Genomic DNA, 20,833 nt, shown 5'->3' with positions numbered 1-20,833 from the left:
GATAGGCAAAGAGGAAAGGGAGGTGGGGTAGCATTGCTGGTTAAAGAAGGGATTAACACAATTGTAAGGAAGGATATTAGCTCTGATGATGTGGAATCTGTATGGGTAGAACTGAGAAATACCAAGGGGCAGAAAACATTAGTGGGAGTGGTATATAGACCTCCAAACAGTAATGCGGAGGTTGGGACGGCATTAAAAGAGAAATTAGAGAAGCGTGCAATAAGGGCACAGCAGTCATCATGGGTGACTTTAATCTACATGTAGATTGGGCTAACCAAATTAGTAACAATACTGTGGAGGAGGAATTCCTGGAGTGTTTAAGGGATGGTTTCCTGGACCAATATGTCGAGGAACCAACCAGAGATCAGGCCATCTTAGACTGGGTATTATGTAACGAGAAAGGATTAATTAGCAGTCTTGTTGTACGAGGCCCCTTGGGTCGGAGCGATCATAGTATGATCGAATTCTTCATTAAGATGGAGAATGAAGTAGTCGACTCAGGGACTAGGGTCCTAAATTTAAATAAAGGAAACTACGATGGTCTGAGGCGCGAGTTGGGTAGGATTGATTGGGGAATATCACTCAAAGGGTTGACGGTGTATAGGCAATGGCAAACATTTAAAGACCGCATGGATGAACTACAGAATTTGTTCATCCCAGTTTGGCATAAAAATAAAACAAAAAAGGTGACTCAACCGTGGCTAACAAGGGAAATTAGGGATAGCATAAGATCCAAAGAGAGGACATATAAATTGGCCAGAAAAAGCAGTAAACCTGAGGATTGGGAGCAGTTTAGGATTCAACAAAGGAGGACAAAGGGATTAATTAAGAAAGGGACAATAGAATATGAGAGTAAACTTTCAGGGAACATAAAAACTGACTGTAAAAGCTTTTATAGATATGTGAAGAGAAAAAGATTGGTGAAGTCAAGCATAGGTCCCTTGCAGTCAGAATCAGGGGAATTTATAATGGGGAACAAAGAAATGGCAGGCCAATTAAATATATATTTTGGTTCTGTCTTCACAAAGGAGGACACAAATATCCTCCCAGAGATGTCGGGGAACATAGGGTCTGATGAAAGGGAGGAACTGAAAGAAATCAGTATTTGTAGGGAAATGGTGTTCGGGAATTTGATGGGATTGAAGGCCGATAAATCCCCAGGGCCTGATAATCTACATCCTAGGGTACTTAAGGAAGTGGCCCTAGAAATAGTTGATGCTTTGCTGATCATCTTCCAGCATTCGATGGAATCTGGAACAGTACCCATGGATTGGAGGGTAGCTAATGTTACCCCACTAATCAAAAAAGGTGGTAGAGAGAAAATGGGGAATTACAGACCGGTAAGCCTGACATCGGTAGTGGGGAAAATGCTAGAGTCTATTACAAAAGATGTAATAGCAGAGCACTTGGAAAACAGTGACAGGATCGGACAAAGTCAACATGGATTTACAAAGGGTAAATCGTGCTTGACTAATCTACTGGAATTTTTTGAGGATGTAACTGGTAAAATAGATAAGGGAGAACCAGTGGATGTGGTGTATTTGGACTTTCAGAAGGCTTTCGATAAGGTCCCGCATAAGAGATTAGCGTGTAAAGTTAAGGCACATGGGATTGGGGGCAAAGTACTGACTTGGATAGAGAACTGGTTGGCAGACAGAAAGCAAAGAGTTGGAATAAACGGGTCTTTTTCCGAGTGGCAGGCAGTGACTAGTGGGGTACCGCAGGGATCAGTCCTTGGGCCCCAGCTATTCACAATATATATTAATGATCTAGACAAGGGAACTAGATGTAATGGCCTAGAAATTCAGTTGCCTTAGCGCCGCTTTTAAGAACATAAGAACATAAGAAATAGGAGCAGGAGTAGGCCAATCGGCCCCTCGAGCCTGCTCCACCATTCAATAAGATCATGGCTGATCTGATCCTAACCTCAAATCTTCTATCACTCTGCATCCACCCGAACCCATGTGATCTCCCGGGAGAGGCGAAAAACCAGATAAAGACCCAATGGCCAATTTGGGAGAAAAAAATCTGGGAAATTCCTCTCCGACCCATCTAGGCGATCGAAATTCTTCCAGGAGATCACTCTGTCCCTATTTTTTCTACAGTACTTACCTTCTGTAAAGGCGATCTCCACCCCAGCCAGGAACAGGAATAAAACCATCTCCTGAAATCTAACAGAATTAGAACACGGTAGGAGCAGAACAAGGCTACACGGCCCCTGGGCCCGCTCCACTACCCACAGGGCCATGACCATTCCAAACCCAGACTCATGTCCAATTTCCTGCCCGCTCCCCGTAACCCTTTATTCCCTTTACTTCTAGGAAACTATCTATTTCTGTTTTAAATTTATTTAATGATGTAGCTTCCACAGCTTTCTGGGGCAGCAAATTCCACAAACCTACCACCCTCTGAGTGAAGAAGTTTCTCCTCATCTCAGTTTTGAATGAGCAGCCCCTTATTTTAAGATTATGCCCCCTAGTTCTAGTTTCACCCATCATTGGGAACATCCTCACCGCATCCACCCGATCAAGCCCCTTCACAATCTTATATGTTTCAATAAGATCGCCTCTCATTCTTCTGAACTCCAATGAGTAGAGTCCCAATCTACTCAACCTCTCCTCATATGACCACCCCCTCATCCCCGGGATTAACCGAGTGAACCTTCTTTGTACTGACTCGAGAGCAAGTATGTCTTTTCTTAAGTATGGACACCAAAACTGTATGCAGTATTCCAGGTGCGGCCTCACCAATACCTTGTACAACTGCAGCAATACCTCCCTGTTTTTATATTCCAACCCCCTAGCAATAAAAGCCAACATTCCATTGGCCTTCTTGATCACTTGCTGCACCTGCATACTAACTTTTTGAGTTTCGTGCACCAGGACCCCCAGATCCCTTTGTACTACAGTACTTTCCAGTTTCTTGCCATTAAGATAATAACTTGCTCTCTGATTTTTCCTGCCAAAGTGCATAACTTCACACTTTCCAGTATTGTATTCCATCTGCCAAATCTCTGCCCACTTACTTAGCCTGTCTATGTCCCTTTGCAGGTTTTTTATGTCCTCCTCACTCACTACTTTCCGTCCCATCTTTGTATCATCTGCCAGGCAATAGATTGGGAGAAGGGGAAGTGCAACGAGACCTGGGCGTCCTTGTGCACCAGTCGCTGAAAGTAAGCATGCAGGTGCAGCAGGCGGTTAAGAAGGCAAATGGCATGTTGGCCTTCGTAGCGAGAGGGTTTGAGTACAGGAACAAGGATGTCTTGCTGCAGCTGTACAGGGCCTTGGTGAGACCACAGCTTGAGTATTGTATGCAGTTTTGGTCGCCTTATCTGAGGAAGGATGTTCTTGCCATGGAAGGAGTTCAGCGAAGATTCACCAGGCTGATACCTGGGATGGCAGGAATGACGTATGAGGAGAGATTGAGTCGATTGGGCTTGTACTCGCTGGAGTTTAGAAGAATGAGAGGGGATCTCATTGAAACTTATAAAATTCTGACAGGACTGGACAGGCTAGATGCAGGAAGGATGTTCCCGATGGTCGGGGAGTCCAGAACCAGGGGTCACAGTCTAAGGATAAGGGGTAGGCCATTTAGGACAGAAATGAGGAGGAATTTCTTCACCCAGAGAGTGGTGAACCTGTGGAATTCTCTACCACAGAAGGCAGTAGAGGCCAATACATTAAGTATATTCAAGAAGGAGATGGATATATTTCTTAAGGCTAAAGGGATCAAGGGGTATGGGGAGAAAGCAGGGACCGGGTACTGAATTTGGATGATCAGCCATGATCACATTGAATGGCGGAGCAGGCTCGAGGGGCCGAATGGCCTACTCCTGCTCCTATATTCTGTGTTTCTATGTGACCCATTCTTTTACCAACTGAGCCTTACGGGGATTCACCTTTAGTCCCGCCTGAGCCAACAATGTCAAAAGTTGGTGCGAAGGGGACAGATGCTCCTCCATGTGGGCGGGACCTGTGGGAGACTCGGCGGCGGCAATAAAGGCGGCAGCGAGGCCAGGAGAGGCCTCAGAGCAGCGGCGGCAGGCAGCGAGAGGCGGGACCTGTGGGAGACTCGGCGGCGGCAATAAAAGCGGCAGCGAGGCCAGGAGAGGCCTCAGAGCAGCGGCGGCAGGCAGCGAGAGGCGGGACCTGTGGGAGACTCGGCGGCGGCAATAAAAGCGGCAGCGAGGCCAGGAGAGGCCTCAGAGCAGCGGCGGCAGGCAGCGAGAGGCGGGACCTGTGGGAGACTCGGCGGCGGCAATAAAAGCGGCAGCGAGGCCAGGAGAGGCCTCAGAGCAGCGGCGGCAGGCAGCGAGAGGCGGGACCTGTGGGAGACTCGGCGGCGGCAATAAAAGCGGCAGCGAGGCCAGGAGAGGCCTCAGAGCAGCGGCGGCAGGCAGCGAGAGGCGGGACCTGTGGGAGACTCGGCGGCGGCAATAAAAGCGGCAGCGAGGCCAGGAGAGGCCTCAGAGCAGCGGCGGCAGGCAGCGAGAGGCGGGACCTGTGGGAGACTCGGCGGCGGCAATAAAAGCGGCAGCGAGGCCAGGAGAGGCCTCAGAGCAGCGGCGGCAGGCAGCGAGAGGCGGGACCTGTGGGAGACTCGGCGGCGGCAATAAAAGCGGCAGCGAGGCCAGGAGAGGCCTCAGAGCAGCGGCGGCAGGCAGCGAGAGGCGGGACCTGTGGGAGACTCGGCGGCGGCGAGGCCAGGAGAGACATACCAAACTCCAGTCTGTGAGCTCGGTAGTTGCAGGGAGGTAAAAAGTAATCGGGGTGTGACGTCACCAGGGAGCAGGTAAGTGATTGGTTGGTGAGTATTTCTCTCTTTTCATTACAAGCTTGAATTCTGTGGTGTTAAATTTCTAGGGGCTCTGTTGTGGTGAGGACAGTTGGTAAATAAAGCGCCCTAGAGTATACCTGTAACTGGGGTATTGAATAAATTTTTAGATTAATTAAAGGAGTAAGTCATGGCAGGAGAGCTCAGACCCGTGTTCTGCTCCTCTTGCTCTATGTGGGAAATCAGGGACGCTGCCAGTGTCCCTGGCGACCATGTGTGCGGGAAATGCATCCAGCTGCAGCTACTTGTAGACCGCATTGTGGCGCTCGAGCTGCGGGTGGATGAATTTTGGAGCATACGCGATGCTGAGAGGCTCGTGGATAGCACGTTTAGCGAGTTGTTCACGCCTCAGGGTAGGGCAGCACAGGGGGTGACCATCAGGCGGAGCAACAAAGGCAGGCAGGTAGTGCAGGGAACCCCTGCGGACATCCCCCTTTCAAACAAGTATACCGCTTTGGATACTGTTGAGGGGGATGACTCACCAGGGGAAGGCAGCAGCAGCCAACTTCCTGGCACTGGCGGTGCTCCTGCTGCCCAGGAAGGGGGGAAAAAGAGTGGGAGAGCAATAGTGGTAGGGGATTCTATAGTAAGGGGAACAGATAGGCGTTTCTGTGGCCGTAGACGTGAATCCAGGATGGTTTGTTGCCTCCCTGGTGCCAGGGTCAAGGATGTCACTGAGCGGCTGCAGGGCATTCTGGAGGGGGAGGGTGAACAGCCAGTGGTCGTGGTCCACATTGGTACCAACGACATAGGTAAAAAGAGGGATGAGGTCCTGCAGCAAGAATTTAGGGAGCTAGGTGAAGGATTAAAGAGCAGGACCTCAAGGGTTGTAATCTCTGGATTACTCCCGGTGCCACGTGCTAGTAAGTATAGGAATAGGAAGATAGAACAGATGAATGCGTGGCTAAAGGGATGGTGCAGGGGGGAGGGCTTTAGTTTCCTGGATCACTGGGTCTGCTTCTGGGAAAGGTGGGACTTGTACAAGTCGGACGGTTTACACCTGAACCAGAGGGGAACCAATATCCTTGCGGGGAGGTTTGCTAGCACTGCTGGGGGGGGTTTAAACTAACTTGGCAGGGGGATGGGGTACAGAGTGGAGCTATAGTAGGGGGTGATTTACAGCCAAATACAGAGGGAAAAACAAGTCAGCTGGGAAGGCAAAGCAAATATGTGAAGGCAAAAGAGAATATGGCAGGGCTGGAAGGCATTTATTTTAATGCAAGGAGTCTTGCAAATAAGGTGGATGAACTGAAGTTGTTGTTGAACACATGGGAGTACGATATTGTTGCTATCACGGAGACATGGTTGAGGGAGGGTCAGGACTGGCAGCTCAATATTCCGGGGTATAGAATCTTCAGGCGAGCCAGAGGGGGGTGTAAAAGGGGAGGGGGTGTTGCAATATTAATTAAGGAGTCAATTACTGCTGTAAGGAGGGATGATATATTAGCGGGTTCCTCTAATGAGGCCATATGGGTAGAACTTAAAAACAAAAAGGGGGCAAGCACTTTGCTGGGAGTGTACTATAGGCCCCCAAACAGTCAGGGGGAGATAGAGGAACAGATATGTAGGCAAATCTCAGAAAAGTGTGAAAATAATAGGGTAATAATAGTGGGGGATTTCAACTTCCCCAATATAAATTGGGATAGTCAGAGTGTGAAAGGCTTAGAGGGTGCAGAATTCTTAACGTGCATCCAGGAGAGCTTTTTGAGCCAACATGTAGAAAGTCCTACAAGAGAGGGGGCGGTACTGGACCTAATTCTGGGGAATGTAGCCGGGCAAGTGGTGGAAGTGTCAGTAGGAGAGCATTTTGGCGACAGTGACCACAATTCGCTGAGATTTAAGGTGGTCATGGAAAAAGACAAAGACGGCCCGGAAATAAGGGTTCTAAATTGGGGGAAGGCCGATTTTAATATGATAAGGCAGGATCTGGCCAAATTGGACTGGGAGCAGCTACTTATAGGAAAATCCGCATCAAAACAGTGGGAGACTTTCAGAAGGGAAATAGAGAGAGTACAACGCCAACATGTTCCTGTAAAGGTCAAGGGTGGGACCAACAAGCAAAGGGAACCTTGGATGACAAGGGATATACAAAAATGCATTAGAAATAAAAGGGGGGCTTTTGGCAGTTACAAAAGACTAAAGACGGAAGAAGCCCTAGAGGAGTATAAAAAATGCAGGGGCATACTTAAAAAAGAAATTAGGAGGGCGAGGAGGGGCCATGAAATAACACTGGCGAGCAAAATAAAGGAAAATCCTAAGATGTTTTATAAGTATATTAAGGGCAAGAGGATAACCAGGGAAAGGGTAGGGCCCATTAGGGACCAAAGTGGCAATCTGTGTGTAGAGCCAGATGATGTAGGCGGGGTTTTAAATGAATTTTTTGCATCTGTGTTCACTATGGAGAAAGACGATGCAGACATAGAAATCGGGCAAGGGGGCTGTGACATACTTGAACATATTAGCATCGAGAGGGAGGAGGTGCTAGCGGTTTTAGCAGGCCAAAAAGTGGATAAATCCCCAGGCCCAGACGAGATGTATCCCAGGCTGCTGTGGGAGGCAAAGGAGGAGATTGCAGGGGCTCTGACACAAATTTTCAGAACCTCTCTGGCCACAGGGGATGTACCAGAGGACTGGAGAACAGCTAACGTAGTACCATTATTCAAGAAGGGTAGCAGGGATAAACCAGGGAATTACAGGCCAGTGAGCCTAACATCTGTGGTAGGGAAATTATTGGAAAAAATTCTGAGGGACAAAATTAGTCTCCACTTGGAGAGGCAAGGATTAATCGGGGATAGTCAGCATGGCTTTGTCAAGGGTAAATCATGTCTGACAAATCTGATTGAATTTTTCGAGGGGGTGACTAGGGGGGTGGATGAGGGAAATGCTGTGGATGTGGTTTACATGGACTTCAGTAAAGCTTTTGACAAAGTCCCGCATAGGAGACTGGTCAAGAAGGTAAGAGCCCATGGGATCCAGGGTGCCTTGGCGCGTTGGATCATAAACTGGCTGAGTGGCAGGAGGCAGAGGGTGATGGTCGAAGGTTGCTTTTGTGACTGGAAGCCTGTGTCCAGTGGGGTACCTCAGGCTACAGGACGATATAGATGGGTTGGTCAGATGGGCGGAAAAGTGGCAAATGGAATTTAACCCTGAAAAGTGCGAGGTGATGCATTTTGGACGGACAAATAAGGCAAGGGAATACACAATGAGTGGTAGGACCCTAGGAAGTACAGAGGGTCAGAGGGACCTTGGTGTACATGTACATAGATCCCTGAAGGCAGCGGAACAGGTAGATAAGGTGGTTAAAAAGGCATATGGGATACTTGCCTTCATTAGCCGAGGCATAGAATATAAGAGCAGGGAGGTTATGATGGAGCTGTACAAAACGCTGGTGAGGCCACAGCTGGAGTACTGTGTGCAGTTCTGGTCGCCTCACTATAGGAAGGATGTGATTGCTTTGGAGAGGGTGCAGAGAAGATTCACCAGGATGTTACCTGGGATGGAGCGCCTCAGCTATGAAGAGAGGCTGGACAGGCTGGGGTTGTTTTCCTTGGAGCAAAGAAGGCTGAGGGGGGACCTGATTGAGGTGTACAAAATGATGAGGGGCATAGATAGGGTAGACAAAGAGGAACTTTTCCCCTTAGTAGGGGGGTCAATAACAAGGGGGCATAGATTCAGGGTAAGGGGCAGGAGATTTAGAGGGGATTTGAGGAGGAACTTTTTCACCCAGAGGGTGGTTGGAATGTGGAACTCAATGCCTGAAAGGGTGGTAGAGGCAGGAACCCTCACAACATTCAAGAAGCATTTGGATGAGCACTTGAAATGCCATTGCATACAAGGCTATGGACCAAATGCTGGAAAATGGGATTAGACTGGACAGGGATGGATGGGCGGCGCAGACACGATGGGCCGAAGGGCCTCTTTCTGTGCTGTAAAACTCTATGACTCTATGACTCTATGTTATTGGTTCCCAGCAGTAGATCATCTACATACTGTAGCAAGCAGGTAGGGCGGGAAAAGTCTTTTAAAATTGCAGCCATTCTTTTGTGGAATTTCGTGGGGGCATTGTGGAACCCCTGAGGCAGGCATGTCCAGGTGTAGCTCTGGTCCTCAAATGTGAACGCGAATTTGTACTGGTCCTCCCTTTCAATAGGGATACTCAAGAATCCATTGGCGATGTTGAGGGTCGAGAAGTACTTGGAACCAGCAGGAAGTTGAGATAATATGGTGGGGGCTTCTCTTACTACCAGTGGCTAGTGTTACAGAATTTAACTTTCTGTAATCAATAGTCAGTCGCCAGCTGCTATCAGGCTTTTTAACTGGCCACGTGGGTGAATTGGTTGTGAAAGTGCCTGTCCTAACAACACCCTGCTCGACTAGGGATTTTATGGTGTATCGGATGTAAGGGTGACTCCCCCTTGGATTGGGTTACTGTTTAGTGAATGAGTGGGGGGTCCCTCAACAGACTCTTCGCCTGCCATTTTTCCACAATCGTGCTTGCACGTGGTAAACACCGCTCGGTGTTCCTGAATTAGTTTTGCCACAGCTTCATTTTCGCTCCCCGGAGGGTCATACTCGGATGGCTTTTTAACAGCAAAAACAGAGTAAGCATCTGAAATTTCTATCCCTTTTGCATTATTTCTCAATCCCACCCAAACACAGTCCCGATTGTAATCTGTTACCACGCCATACTGATCCAGCACATCAGTCCCTAAAATTCCCCTTCCGTGGGGGGTGGTCATCAGCATCGGCGCTGGGACCTTACAGGTGAGGCCTCCCAACTGAAGTTCAGAGGCCTTCCCTGTATACACAGTGGTCGTATCACCATTAAACCCTTTAAGGGCCGTACAACCCTTGCCTGCCGCTGCATGGCGTTCAGGGTATGGGGTGTGAATGATGGTAACAGCTGAGCCAGTGTCTATAAGCATAATCTGCTGCCAGCCCCCTTTTAAGACAAGAACTACTGCTCCCCCAGTACCATCACATCGGAACCCCACTTCTGACCAATCTTTGGGGGCCATACCCTGTAATAGGGTCTCCATTTCTCTGCTCCCCTCACTCACTCCAACCTACCTCCCTCTGAACTCGCAGCACTCCATTCTCTTAGATCCAACCCTGACATTGGCATTAAACCTGCTGACAAGGGTGGTGCTGTTGTTGTTTGGCGAACTGACCTCTACCTAGCGGAAGCTGAACGCCAACTCTCCGACACCTCCTCCTACCTCCACCTGGACCATGACCCCACTACCGAACATCAAACCACCGTTTCCAAGACTGACACTGACCTCATCTCCTCTGGAGATCTTCCCCCCGCTGCCACCAACCTCATAGTTCCCCAACCCCGCACAGCCCGCTTCTACCTCCTTCCCAAGATCCACAAACAGGACTGCCCTGGTAGACCCATCGTTTCAGCCTGTTCTTGCCCCACGGAACTTATCTCTTCCTATCTCGACTCTATCTTTTCTCCCCTTGTCCAGTCTCTTCCCACCTACATCCGCGACTCTTCGAACGCCCTCCGCCACTTTAACAGTTTCCAGTTTCCTGGCCCCAACCGCTTCCTCTTCACCATGGACGTACAATCCCTCTACACCTCCATCCCCCACCAAGATGGCCTGAGGGCGCTCCGCTTCTTCCTTGAACAGAGGCCCGACCAGTCCCCATCCACCACCACCCTCCTCCGCCTGGCTGAACTTGTTCTCACATTGAACAACTTCTCCTTTAACTCCACTCATTTCCTCCAAATCAAAGGTGTTGCTATGCGTACCCGCATGGGTCCTAGCTATGCCTGCCTTTTCGTGGGATATGTGGAACACTCTTTGTTCCAGTCCTACTCAGGACCCCTCCCTCACCTCTTTTTCCGATACATTGATGACTGTATCAGTGCCGTTTCCTGCTCTCGCCCTGAACTAGACAATTTCATTCACTTTGCCTCCAATTTCCACCCTTCCCTCACCTTCACATGGTCCATCTCTGACTCTTCCCTTCCTTGACTTCTCCGTCTCCATCTCTGGGGATAGGTTGTTGACCAATATTCACTACAAGCCCACTGACTCCCACAGCTACCTGGACTACACTTCCTCCCACCCCACCTCCTGTAGGGACTCTATTCCATTCTCCCAGTTTCTCCGTCTCCGCCGCATCTGCTCCAACGATGCCACCTTCCACACCAGTGCTTCCGACATGTCTTCCTTTTTCCTCAACCGAGGATTCCCATCTACCGTGGTTGACACGGCCCTCGACCGTGTCCGTTCTATCTCCCGCACTTCTGCCCTCACCCCTGCCCCTCCCTCCCGGAACCACGATAGGGTTCCCCTTGTCCTCACCTTTCACCCCACCAGCCTCCACATTCAACGGATCATCCTCCGCCATTTCCGCCACCTCCAAAGTGATCCCACCACCAAACGCATCTTCCCCTCCCCTCCCCTTTCAGCATTCCATAGGGACCGCTCCCCCCGAGACACCCTAGTCCACTCCTCTATCACCCCCAGCACCCCTTCCCCTTCGCCTGGCACCTTCCCGTGCAAGCGCAGGAGATGTAACACCTGCCCTTATACCTCCCCCCTTCCCACTGTCCAGGGCCCCAAACACTCCTTCCAGGTGAAACAGCGATTTACTTGTACTTCTTGCAATCTAGTATACTGTATTCGCTGCTCACAATGCGGTCTCCTCTACATTGGGGAGACCAAACGCAGATTGGGTGACCGCTTTGCGGAACACCTCCGTTCAGTCCGTAAGGGGGACGCCGAGCTTCCGTCGCCTGTCATTTTAATTCACCGCTCCACTCCCACTCAGACCTCACCGTCTTCGGCCTCTTGCACTGTTCCACGGAAGCTCAGTGTAAACTCGAGGAACAGCACCTCATCTTCCGATTAAGCACTTTGCAGCCTTCTGGGCTCAATATCGAGTTCAACAATTTCAGATCATAACCTCGGCCCCTATTACATTTTTACTTATTTGTTTTATCCACACTTTTGTTTTGGTTTTTCCCTCCCCCCCACCTTTCCTTTTTTTTCTCTCCTACATGGCAGCTGTCTCCCATTCTGCCAGCACATTTCACACCTAATCAAGAGCTGTCTTTTGTCTCCACTAGTCCTATCACCATCTCGTCTCATTTTGAATACCTCTTAATGTCTCTTCTCTTTTGTTCTCTCCCAGCCCGGCCTCTTAATCTATTTCATTCCCTGTGCCTCTTTAGTTTTGATAAAGGGTTTTGACCCGAAACGTCGACTCTATTTTCTTTCCACGGATGTTGCCTGGCCTGCTGAGTTTTTCCAGCATTTTCTGTTGTTCTTTCCTGTAATAGGGTGGATCCTTGGAGGAGTCCCTCCAATGGGTGTGCATTGACGATAGGATTGTCCATTCCCAATGGGTCTACATTGACGATAGGATTGTCCATTCCCAATGGGTCTACATTGACGATAGGATTGTCCATTCCCAATGGGTCTACATTGACGATAGGATTGTCCATTCCTAATGGGTCTACATTGATGATAGGATTGTCCATTCCCAATGGGTCTACATTGACGATAGGATTGTCCATTCCCAATGGGTGTGCATTGACGATAGGATTGTCCATTCCTAATGGGTGTGCATTGACGATAGGATTGTCCATTCCCAATGGGTCTACATTGACGATAGGATTGTCCATTCCCAATGGGTCTACATTGACGATAGGATTGTCCATTCCCAATGGGTTTGCATTGACGATAGGATTGTCCATTCCCAATGGGTGTGCATTGACGATAGGATTGTCCATTCCCAATGGGTGTGCATTGACAATAGGATTGTCCATTCCCAATGGGTCTACATTGACGATAGGATTGTCCATTCCCAATGGGTGTGCATTGGCAATAGGATTGTCCATTCCCAATGGGTCTACATTGACGATAGGATTGTCCATTCCCAATGGGTGTGCATTGGCAATAGGATTGTCCATTCCCAATGGGTCTACATTGATGATAGGATTGTCCATTCCTAATGGGTCTACATTGACGATAGGATTGTCCATTCCCAATGGGTGTACATTGACGATAGGATTGCCCATTCCCAATGGGTCTACATTGATGATAGGATTGTCCATTCCCAATGGGCCTACATTGACGATAGGATTGTCCATTCCCAATGGGTCTACATTGACGATAGGATTGTCCATTCCCAATGGGTGTGCATTGACGATAGGATTGTCCATTCCCGATGGCTGTGCATTGACAATAGGATTGTCCATTCCCAATGGGTCTACATTGACGATAGGATTGTCCATTCCCAATGGGTCTACATTGACGATAGGATTGTCCATTCCCAATGGGTCTGCGTTGACGATAGGATTGTCCATTCCTAATGGGTCTGCGTTGACGATAGGATTGTCCATTCCCAATGGGTCTACGTTGACGATAGGATTGTCCATTCCCAATGGGTCTACATTGGCAATTGCGTGCACCGGTAAATGATTTTGCATCTCCCCGCCCCCCCTCCCTCTGTGACAATTTGGGCTTTGATGAGGGTTATCAACTGGTCCAATCGTTGATCCGTCCCAGAGGGCTTGGATTTGTCCTTTTTTAGAAGGGTAACTAACTGAGCCACTTGTTCCATCCCAGAGGGTTTGGGTTCGTCCCTCGGGAGGTATCTATGTGTTGCCTTGTGGTCCAGTGCCTGTCTGGGTGACCTTCCTTCTTACAATTAAAGCACTGTCCCCTAAAGGGGTCGTACCTCGATCCCTCCACCACTGACACTGGTTTCTTTGCGGTGGGTGGTGACTTCACCTTTAACTGGTGTTTTACCATCTCACAGGCTCTTTGAACGTTAGTCTCTATATCTGTCCACTGATTGGCGGGCCTCACGGCTTTGCCCAGGGTAGTTTTAACTAAAGAGTGGAGTTGGGTCCGGAACATCATTTTGAATTGTTCCTGATTTTTTCTTGCTGCAGCATTTGCAGGTGCCTGGTTCTGGGTACGTTCATAGATATCGTTCAGGCGATTACTGAAGGCTCTAGGGGTCTCATCTGGGTGCTGTTTGGTCTGACTAAGCATAGCCACTAAGTTTAAGTTTTGGATTCCTAAATGGTTTAGGATCTCGGTCACGACTGCATCGGTCGCTGTGCCACGCTGGAGGATCGCGTCTGGCAGATTATTCTTTAAAGAAGTGCAACTGGCCAAGAGGAGGACTCGTGTTAAGTCTCCCTCTTCTAACTCGGGGTGACCCCTCCTGAAATCTGCCCACCTCCTATTAACTACCAGTGGGTCGTCCCAACTCGTGGCTACACGCCGTGGCGTCAGCACCAGATATGGGCCGTGAGTCGATATGGTTACTAGTGATGTGACCATGCACATTACGCCATAAAGAGATGGTCACTACTGCTACGGTTGGCCCTTGTGTCTCCAAGGTATCGCATCCTTCACCGCCCTCCTGGGGATTATACTGACTGCCTTCCTCTTCCCAGTCTGTCTCCCCCTCGTCCCCTTCTGTTGTCTCTGTTATGGCTCCCCGTGTTACTGCGGATACTGGAGCCTGTTGCTGCCCTAATTTACTCTTTACTGCGCTATTTCGAGGTGGCACCGGGAGTAGTTTGCCTCCTTATGTGGCTTCTTAATTGCTTCCCTTAATGTCCCCCTAACGTCTTCTACTTCCTGCCGGAGCCCCAGGTTTTCCAGTTTATATTTCTTGAGCTCCAACCTTGTTTCATTTGCTGCTGCTCCTGCATTTAAATTTGAGAGGCGTTGTTGCTGTAGGTGCCTGATACTGTGGCCTTTCTAGTTGCCTGATACTGTGGCCTTTCTAGGTGCCTGATACTGTGGCCTTTCTAGTTGCCTGATACTGTGGCCTTTCTAGGTGCCTGATACTGTGGCCTTTCTAGGTGCCTGATACTGTGGCCTTTCTAGTTGCCTGATACTGTGGCCTTTCTAGGTGCCTGATACTGTGGCCTTTCTAGGTGCCTGATACTGTGGCCTTTCTGGTTGCCTGATACTGTGGCCTTTCTAGGTGCCTGATACTGTGGCCTTTCTACATGCCTGATACTGTGGCCTTTCTAGTTGCCTGATACTGTGGCCTTTCTAGTTGCCTGATACTGTGGCCTTTCTAGGTGCCTGATACTGTGGCCTTTCTAGGTGCCTGATACTGTGGCCTTTCTAGTTGCCTGATACTGTGGCCTTTCTAGTTGCCTGATACTGTGGCCTTTCTAGTTGCCTGATACTGTGGCCTTTCTAGGTGCCTGATACTGTGGCCTTTCTAGTTGCCTGATACTGTGGCCTTTCTAGGTGCCTGATACTGTGGCCTTTCTAGGTGCCTGATACTGTGGCCTTTCTGGTTGCCTGATACTGTGGCCTTTCTAGGTGCCTGATACTGTGGCCTTTCTACATGCCTGATACTGTGGCCTTTCTAGTTGCCTGATACTGTGGCCTTTCTAGGTGCCTGATACTGTGGCCTTTCTAGTTGCCTGATACTGTGGCCTTTCTAGGTGCCTGATACTGTGGCCTTTCTAGGTGCCGGATACTGTGGCCTTTCTAGTTGCCTGATACTGTGGCCTTTCTAGGTGCCTGATACTGTGGCCTTTCTAGTTGCCTGATACTGTGGCCTTTCTAGTTGCCTGATACTGTGGCCTTTCTAGGTGCCTGATACTGTGGCCTTTCTAGGTGCCTGATACTGTGGCCTTTCTAGGTGCCTGATACTGTGGCCTTTCTAGTTGCCTGATACTGTGGCCTTTCTAGGTGCCTGATACTGTGGCCTTTCTAGTTGCCTGATACTGTGGCCTTTCTAGTTGCCTGATACTGTGGCCTTTCTAGTTGCCTGATACTGTGGCCTTTCTAGGTGCCTGATACTGTGGCCTTTCTAGTTGCCTGATACTGTGGCCTTTCTAGTTGCCTGATACTGTGGCCTTTCTAGGTGCCTGACACTGTGGCCTTTCTAGGTGCCTGATACTGTGGCCTTTCTAGTTGCCTGATACTGTGGCCTTTCTAGGTGCCTGATACTGTGGCCTTTCTAGGTGCCTGATACTGTGGCCTTTCTAGTTGCCTGATACTGTGGCCTTTCTAGGTGCCTGATACTGTGGCCTTTCTGGTTGCCTGATACTGTGGCCTTTCTAGGCGCCTGATACAGTGGCCTTTCTAGTTGCCTGATACTGTGGCCTTTCTAGTTGCCTGATACTGTGGCCTTTCTAGGTGCCTGATACTGTGGCCTTTCTAGGTGCCTGATACTGTGGCCTTTCTAGGTGTCTGATACTGTGGCCTTTCTAGTTGCCTGATACTGTGGCCTTTCTAGTTGCCTGATACTGTGGCCTTTCTAGGTGCCTGATACTGTGGCCTTTCTAGTTGCCTGATACTGTGGCCTTTCTAGTTGCCTGATACTGTGGCCTTTCTAGTTGCCTGATACTGTGGCCTTTCTAGTTGCCTGATACTGTGGCCTTTCTAGTTGCCTGATACTGTGGCCTTTCTAGTTGCCTGATACTGTGGCCTTTCTAGGTGCCTGACACTGTGGCCTTTCTAGTTGCCTGATACTGTGGCCTTTCTAGGTGCCTGATACTGTGGCCTTTCTAATTGCCTGATACTGTGGCCTTTCTAGTTGCCTGATACTGTGGCCTTTCTAGTTGCCTGATACTGTGGCCTTTCTAGTTGCCTGATACTGTGGCCTTTCTGGTTGCCTGAAACTGTGGCCTTTCTAGTTGCCTGATACTGTGGCCTTTCTGGTTGCCTGATACTGTGGCCTTTCTAATTGCCTGATACTGTGGCCTTTCTAGTTGCCTGATACTGTGGCCTTTCTAGTTGCCTGATACTGTGGCCTTTCTAATTGCCTGATACTGTGGCCTTTCTAGTTGCCTGATACTGTGGCCTTTCTAGGTGCCTGATACTGTGGCCTTTCTAATTGCCTGATACTGTGGCCTTTCTAGTTGCCTGATACTGTGGCCTTTCTAGGTGCCTGATACTGTGGCCTTTCTAGGTGCCTGATACTGTGGCCTTTCTAGTTGCCTGATACTGTGGCCTTTCTAGTTGCCTGATACTGTGTCCTTTCTAGTTGCCTGATACTGTGGCCTTTCTAGTTGCCTGATACTGTGGCCTTTCTAGTTGCCTGATACTGTGGCCTTTCTAGTTGCCTGATACTGTGGCCTTTCTAGTTGCCTGATACTGTGGCCTTTCTAGTTGCCTGATACTGTGGCCTTTCTAGTTGCCTGAAACTGTGGCCTTTCTAGTTGCCTGATACTGTGGCCTTTCTAATTGCCTGATACTGTGGCCTTTCTAGTTGCCTGATACTGTGGCCTTTCTAGTTGCCTGATACTGTGGCCTTTCTAGTTGCCTGATACTGTGGCCTTTCTAATTGCCTGATACTGTGGCCTTTCTAGTTGCCTGATACTGTGGCCTTTCTAGTTGCCTGATATTGTGGCCTTTCTAGTTGCCTGATACTGTGGCCTTTCTAGTTGCCTGATACTGTGGCCTAATCGATTGATTTCTTGTCTCAAATGCTGGATTTCTCCCTCCTTTAACTGCCTAACAAGCTGGATGCCTTCTTCTTTCTGTTCTTTCATACTTTGAATCTCTTTTTCTTTTAGTTCAATTTCTTTGACTTTTAGTTCTTTTAAATCTTGTATCTCTCCCTTTAAATCTCGAATCTCTTTTATATCCTGCCTCATTAATTCCTCATCTCTCTGAGCAGAGTAATGTGCCCCGAACGCCAAGAGACCGTTTGCCTGTTTGGGCCTTAGCTTTCCCTCATCTACCCTCTCCTGGATAAAAGCCACGAGCTCCCCAAAGGATGCATGTTGGCCCTTACAGATGCATCATGCCAGTAACTCTTATAAGTCCCGTATGGACACCTTTTCGTATATTTTTTCATGGTAGGCTACAGCTATGTCTTTTGCTGGCTTTTTGTATGCCCCCGACCCCTTCACCCTGTGTCTTTTGAATTTACTTTTAAACTTTGCACCACAGGTTAGAATCGCAACTCCCGAAATTTCCAATTGTTTAAAAGAATGATCTAAAGCTGTCTCGCCAGATCTCAGATGAGCCCCCAATTTTGTAAGCTTTTTATTTCGACTGGCATTAAATTGGCAGCAAGACCAATTCTTTTGAAACAATTTGGAATAAGTTTATTAAACACTCACTCATGCAAGTTTATTAAACACACACACTCATGCACATCAAAACAGTAGCCTACTGGTATTTATGGACTCTACTCGATTACAACTCATAAGGTAATGGGTTAGATTTACACAGACCGGTACTTCCCTGAGTTAGGCCATGCATGTGGCCTTTTTCCTTGCTTCTTGGTCTGGTCTGTACAGGGAGGGCTTCTTGTTCTTCCACGTAATCGTCCAGAGAGAGAGAGAGAGAGCCTTTGGTTCCTTGTTTTTATATCTTTTTAAAGTCCATTGTCTTCTAGTTTAAATTCTTAAGATGCCACAATTGGGTCTTAGATTATGGCAGTTCTTGATTGGCTTTCCTTTGAACATGTGTCTGTCTGCAGTGGCTGGTGCCATTTCTTGCTGAAGTTAATTGTTTGTTGACACCTTTTAGTGGCTCTTGAGTTTCGATGGTGTCTCTGTGGGGGGTTATCCTGTTATGCAGGTTTCCTTTGTTAAGTTTCGCGCCGTTGCCTTACCCAGGGGAGATCCATACACATCAAATTTATCTTTATCTTATATTAATAGTCTCGAGTCCATCACACAGACAAAACATAGATTTTTATTCTTACACTGCTGTCTGCCACAGGGAAAGTCATCGCAAGAATCCTCCTCAATCGCCTTCTCCCAGAGGCTGAAGAGCTCCTCCCAGAGTCGCAATGCGGATTCCGCCCACTAAGGGACACAATGGACATGATCTTCACCACGCGCCAATTACAAGAGAAATGCAGGGAACAGCACCAACCGCTGTACATGGCCTTCTTTGACCTCACAAAGGCCTTCGACACTGTCAACCATGAGGGATTACGTAGTGTCCTCCTCAAATGCGGCTGCCCTCAAAAGTTTGTCACCATCCTCCGCCTGCTTCACGACGACATGCAAGCCGTGATCCTGACCAACAGTTCCACCATAGACCCAATTCACGTATAGACTGGGGTCAAGTAAGGCTGTGTCATCGCACCAACACTCTTCTCGATCTTCCTTGCTGCAATGCTCCATCTCACCCTCAGTAATCTCCCCGTTGGAGCGGAGCTAATTTACAAACTGTTCAACCTCCATCGCCTCCAGTCCAGATCCAAGGTCGTCCCATCCTCTGCTGTTGAATTACAGTATGCAGATGATGCTTGCGTCTGCGTACACTCGGAGGTTGAACTCCAAACCATCGTTAACACCTTCACCGAAGCTTACGAGAGCATGGGCCTTACACTAAACATCCATAAGACAAAGGTCCTCTACCAACCTGCCCCCACCACACAGTACTGCCCCCCGATTATCAAATTCCATGACAAGGCCTTGGACAACGTGGACCACTTTCCATACCTCGGGAGCCTACTGTTAACAAGGGCAGATGTCGATGACGAAGTCCAACACCACCTTCAGTGTGCCAGTGCAGCCTTTGATCGCCTGAGGAAGAGAGTGTTTGAAGACCAGGACCTCAAAACCAGCACCAAGCTCATGGTTTACAGAGAAGTAGTAATACCCGCCCTCCTGTATGCCTCAGAGACATGGACCATGTACAGCAGGCACCTCAAAGCACTGGCGAAGTACCACCAACGCTGCCTCCGCAAGATCCTGCAAATCCATTGGCAGGATAGGCGCACCAACGTCAGTGTTCTCGCTCAGGCCAACAACCCCAGCATCGAAGCTTTGACCACGCTCGATCAGCTCCGATGGACGGGTCACATTGTCCGCATGCCCGATACGAGACTCCCAAATCAAGCGCTATACTCAGAGCTCCAACATGGCAAGAGAGCCCCAGGTGGGCAGAGGAAGTGCTTCAAGGACACCCTCAAAGCCTCCTTGAAAAAGTGCAACATCCACACCAACACCTGGGAATCCCTGGCCCAAGACTGCACAAAGTGGAGGAGAAGCATCCGGGAAGGCGCCGAATACCTCGAGTCTCTTCACTGGGAGCAAGCGGAAACCACGTGCAAGGAGCGCACGTCAACCCAAGCACCCCACCCACCCGCCCCTTCAACCACCGTCTGCCCCACCTGTGACAGAGACTGTAGGTCCTGCATTGGACTCATCAGTCACCTGAGAACTCATTTTTAATGTGGAAGCAAGTCATCCTCGGTTCTGAGGGACAGCCTAAGAAGAAGATTACGATGGATAGAAGGAAATTTAGCTAAGTTAATACAAGACAAAGTGCCAGATTACAGCCTAGGATCTGGAAATTGCTGAGACCCTAGAAATTATGGGATGAATCTTACCTCCCAAAAATGGGTGGTTGGATTGGGTCAAAGGTTAATATTCAAAAAAATCTGAAACAGGAACCCAACCCACCCACTTCCAGTTTTAACGGAGGCAGGACAAATGGAGGGCGACCAATCCACTCGCAGGAAGTGGGTTGGTCATTTAAATATTATAATGAAGCTGCGTGACTTCATTTTAAGTCATTCTATTTTTAACTCATGTTGGTCGGGTTTCCCAGGCCTCTGGAAACTTGGCAAGTGAAAGAAGGCAAGTTGGGCTGAATCCATGAGGTAAGTGCCTTTACAGCACTGTTTGTGGGCCAGAAGGAGCAGGAGTATTTCCTCCAGGCCCAACAAGCTACCCAGGGAACCCCCCACCACCCGCGATCGGAACCACCCTTCCACGATCTCTCCCCCCCACCCCCCCCCCCACTTGACCTACCTGCGCTCCTCGGCTGAGACCTTGTGCTGTAGGCTTCCCGGCCCAACAGGCCTCCAGCCTATAAATCGAAACCGACAGAAAACATTTAAAATGAGTTCATGCAGTTAAAAACTGTAGGACATTTGGGAAACCTGCTCTTCCGGGTTTCCTGACCTCACAACAATCGGATGGGGTCTGGTAGATGGGAAAATGCAGTGGATGTTGTGTACATGGACTTTAGCAAAGCCTCTGAGAAGCTACCACATGGGAGATTACCAGAGAAAG

At 49.0% G+C, this 20,833-nt stretch overlaps 1 protein-coding gene across 5 annotated transcripts in view; it reads left to right on the top strand.

Moving 5' to 3' along the window:
* Positions 1-20,833, top strand: part of LOC147123873 (disintegrin and metalloproteinase domain-containing protein 12-like) — a 566,371-nt gene that overhangs the window by 502,654 nt on the left and 42,884 nt on the right. The window lies entirely within an intron of this gene.

The sequence above is a fragment of the Somniosus microcephalus genome, chromosome 2, assembly GCF_052327205.1.
Source record: "Somniosus microcephalus isolate GS21.2 chromosome 2, FLI_Smic_1.0, whole genome shotgun sequence".
In the NCBI taxonomy this organism is placed as follows: Eukaryota; Metazoa; Chordata; class Chondrichthyes; order Squaliformes; family Somniosidae; genus Somniosus; species Somniosus microcephalus.
The sequence above is the reverse complement of the archived record's forward strand: the minus strand, read 5'-3'. Positions and strand labels throughout refer to the sequence as shown.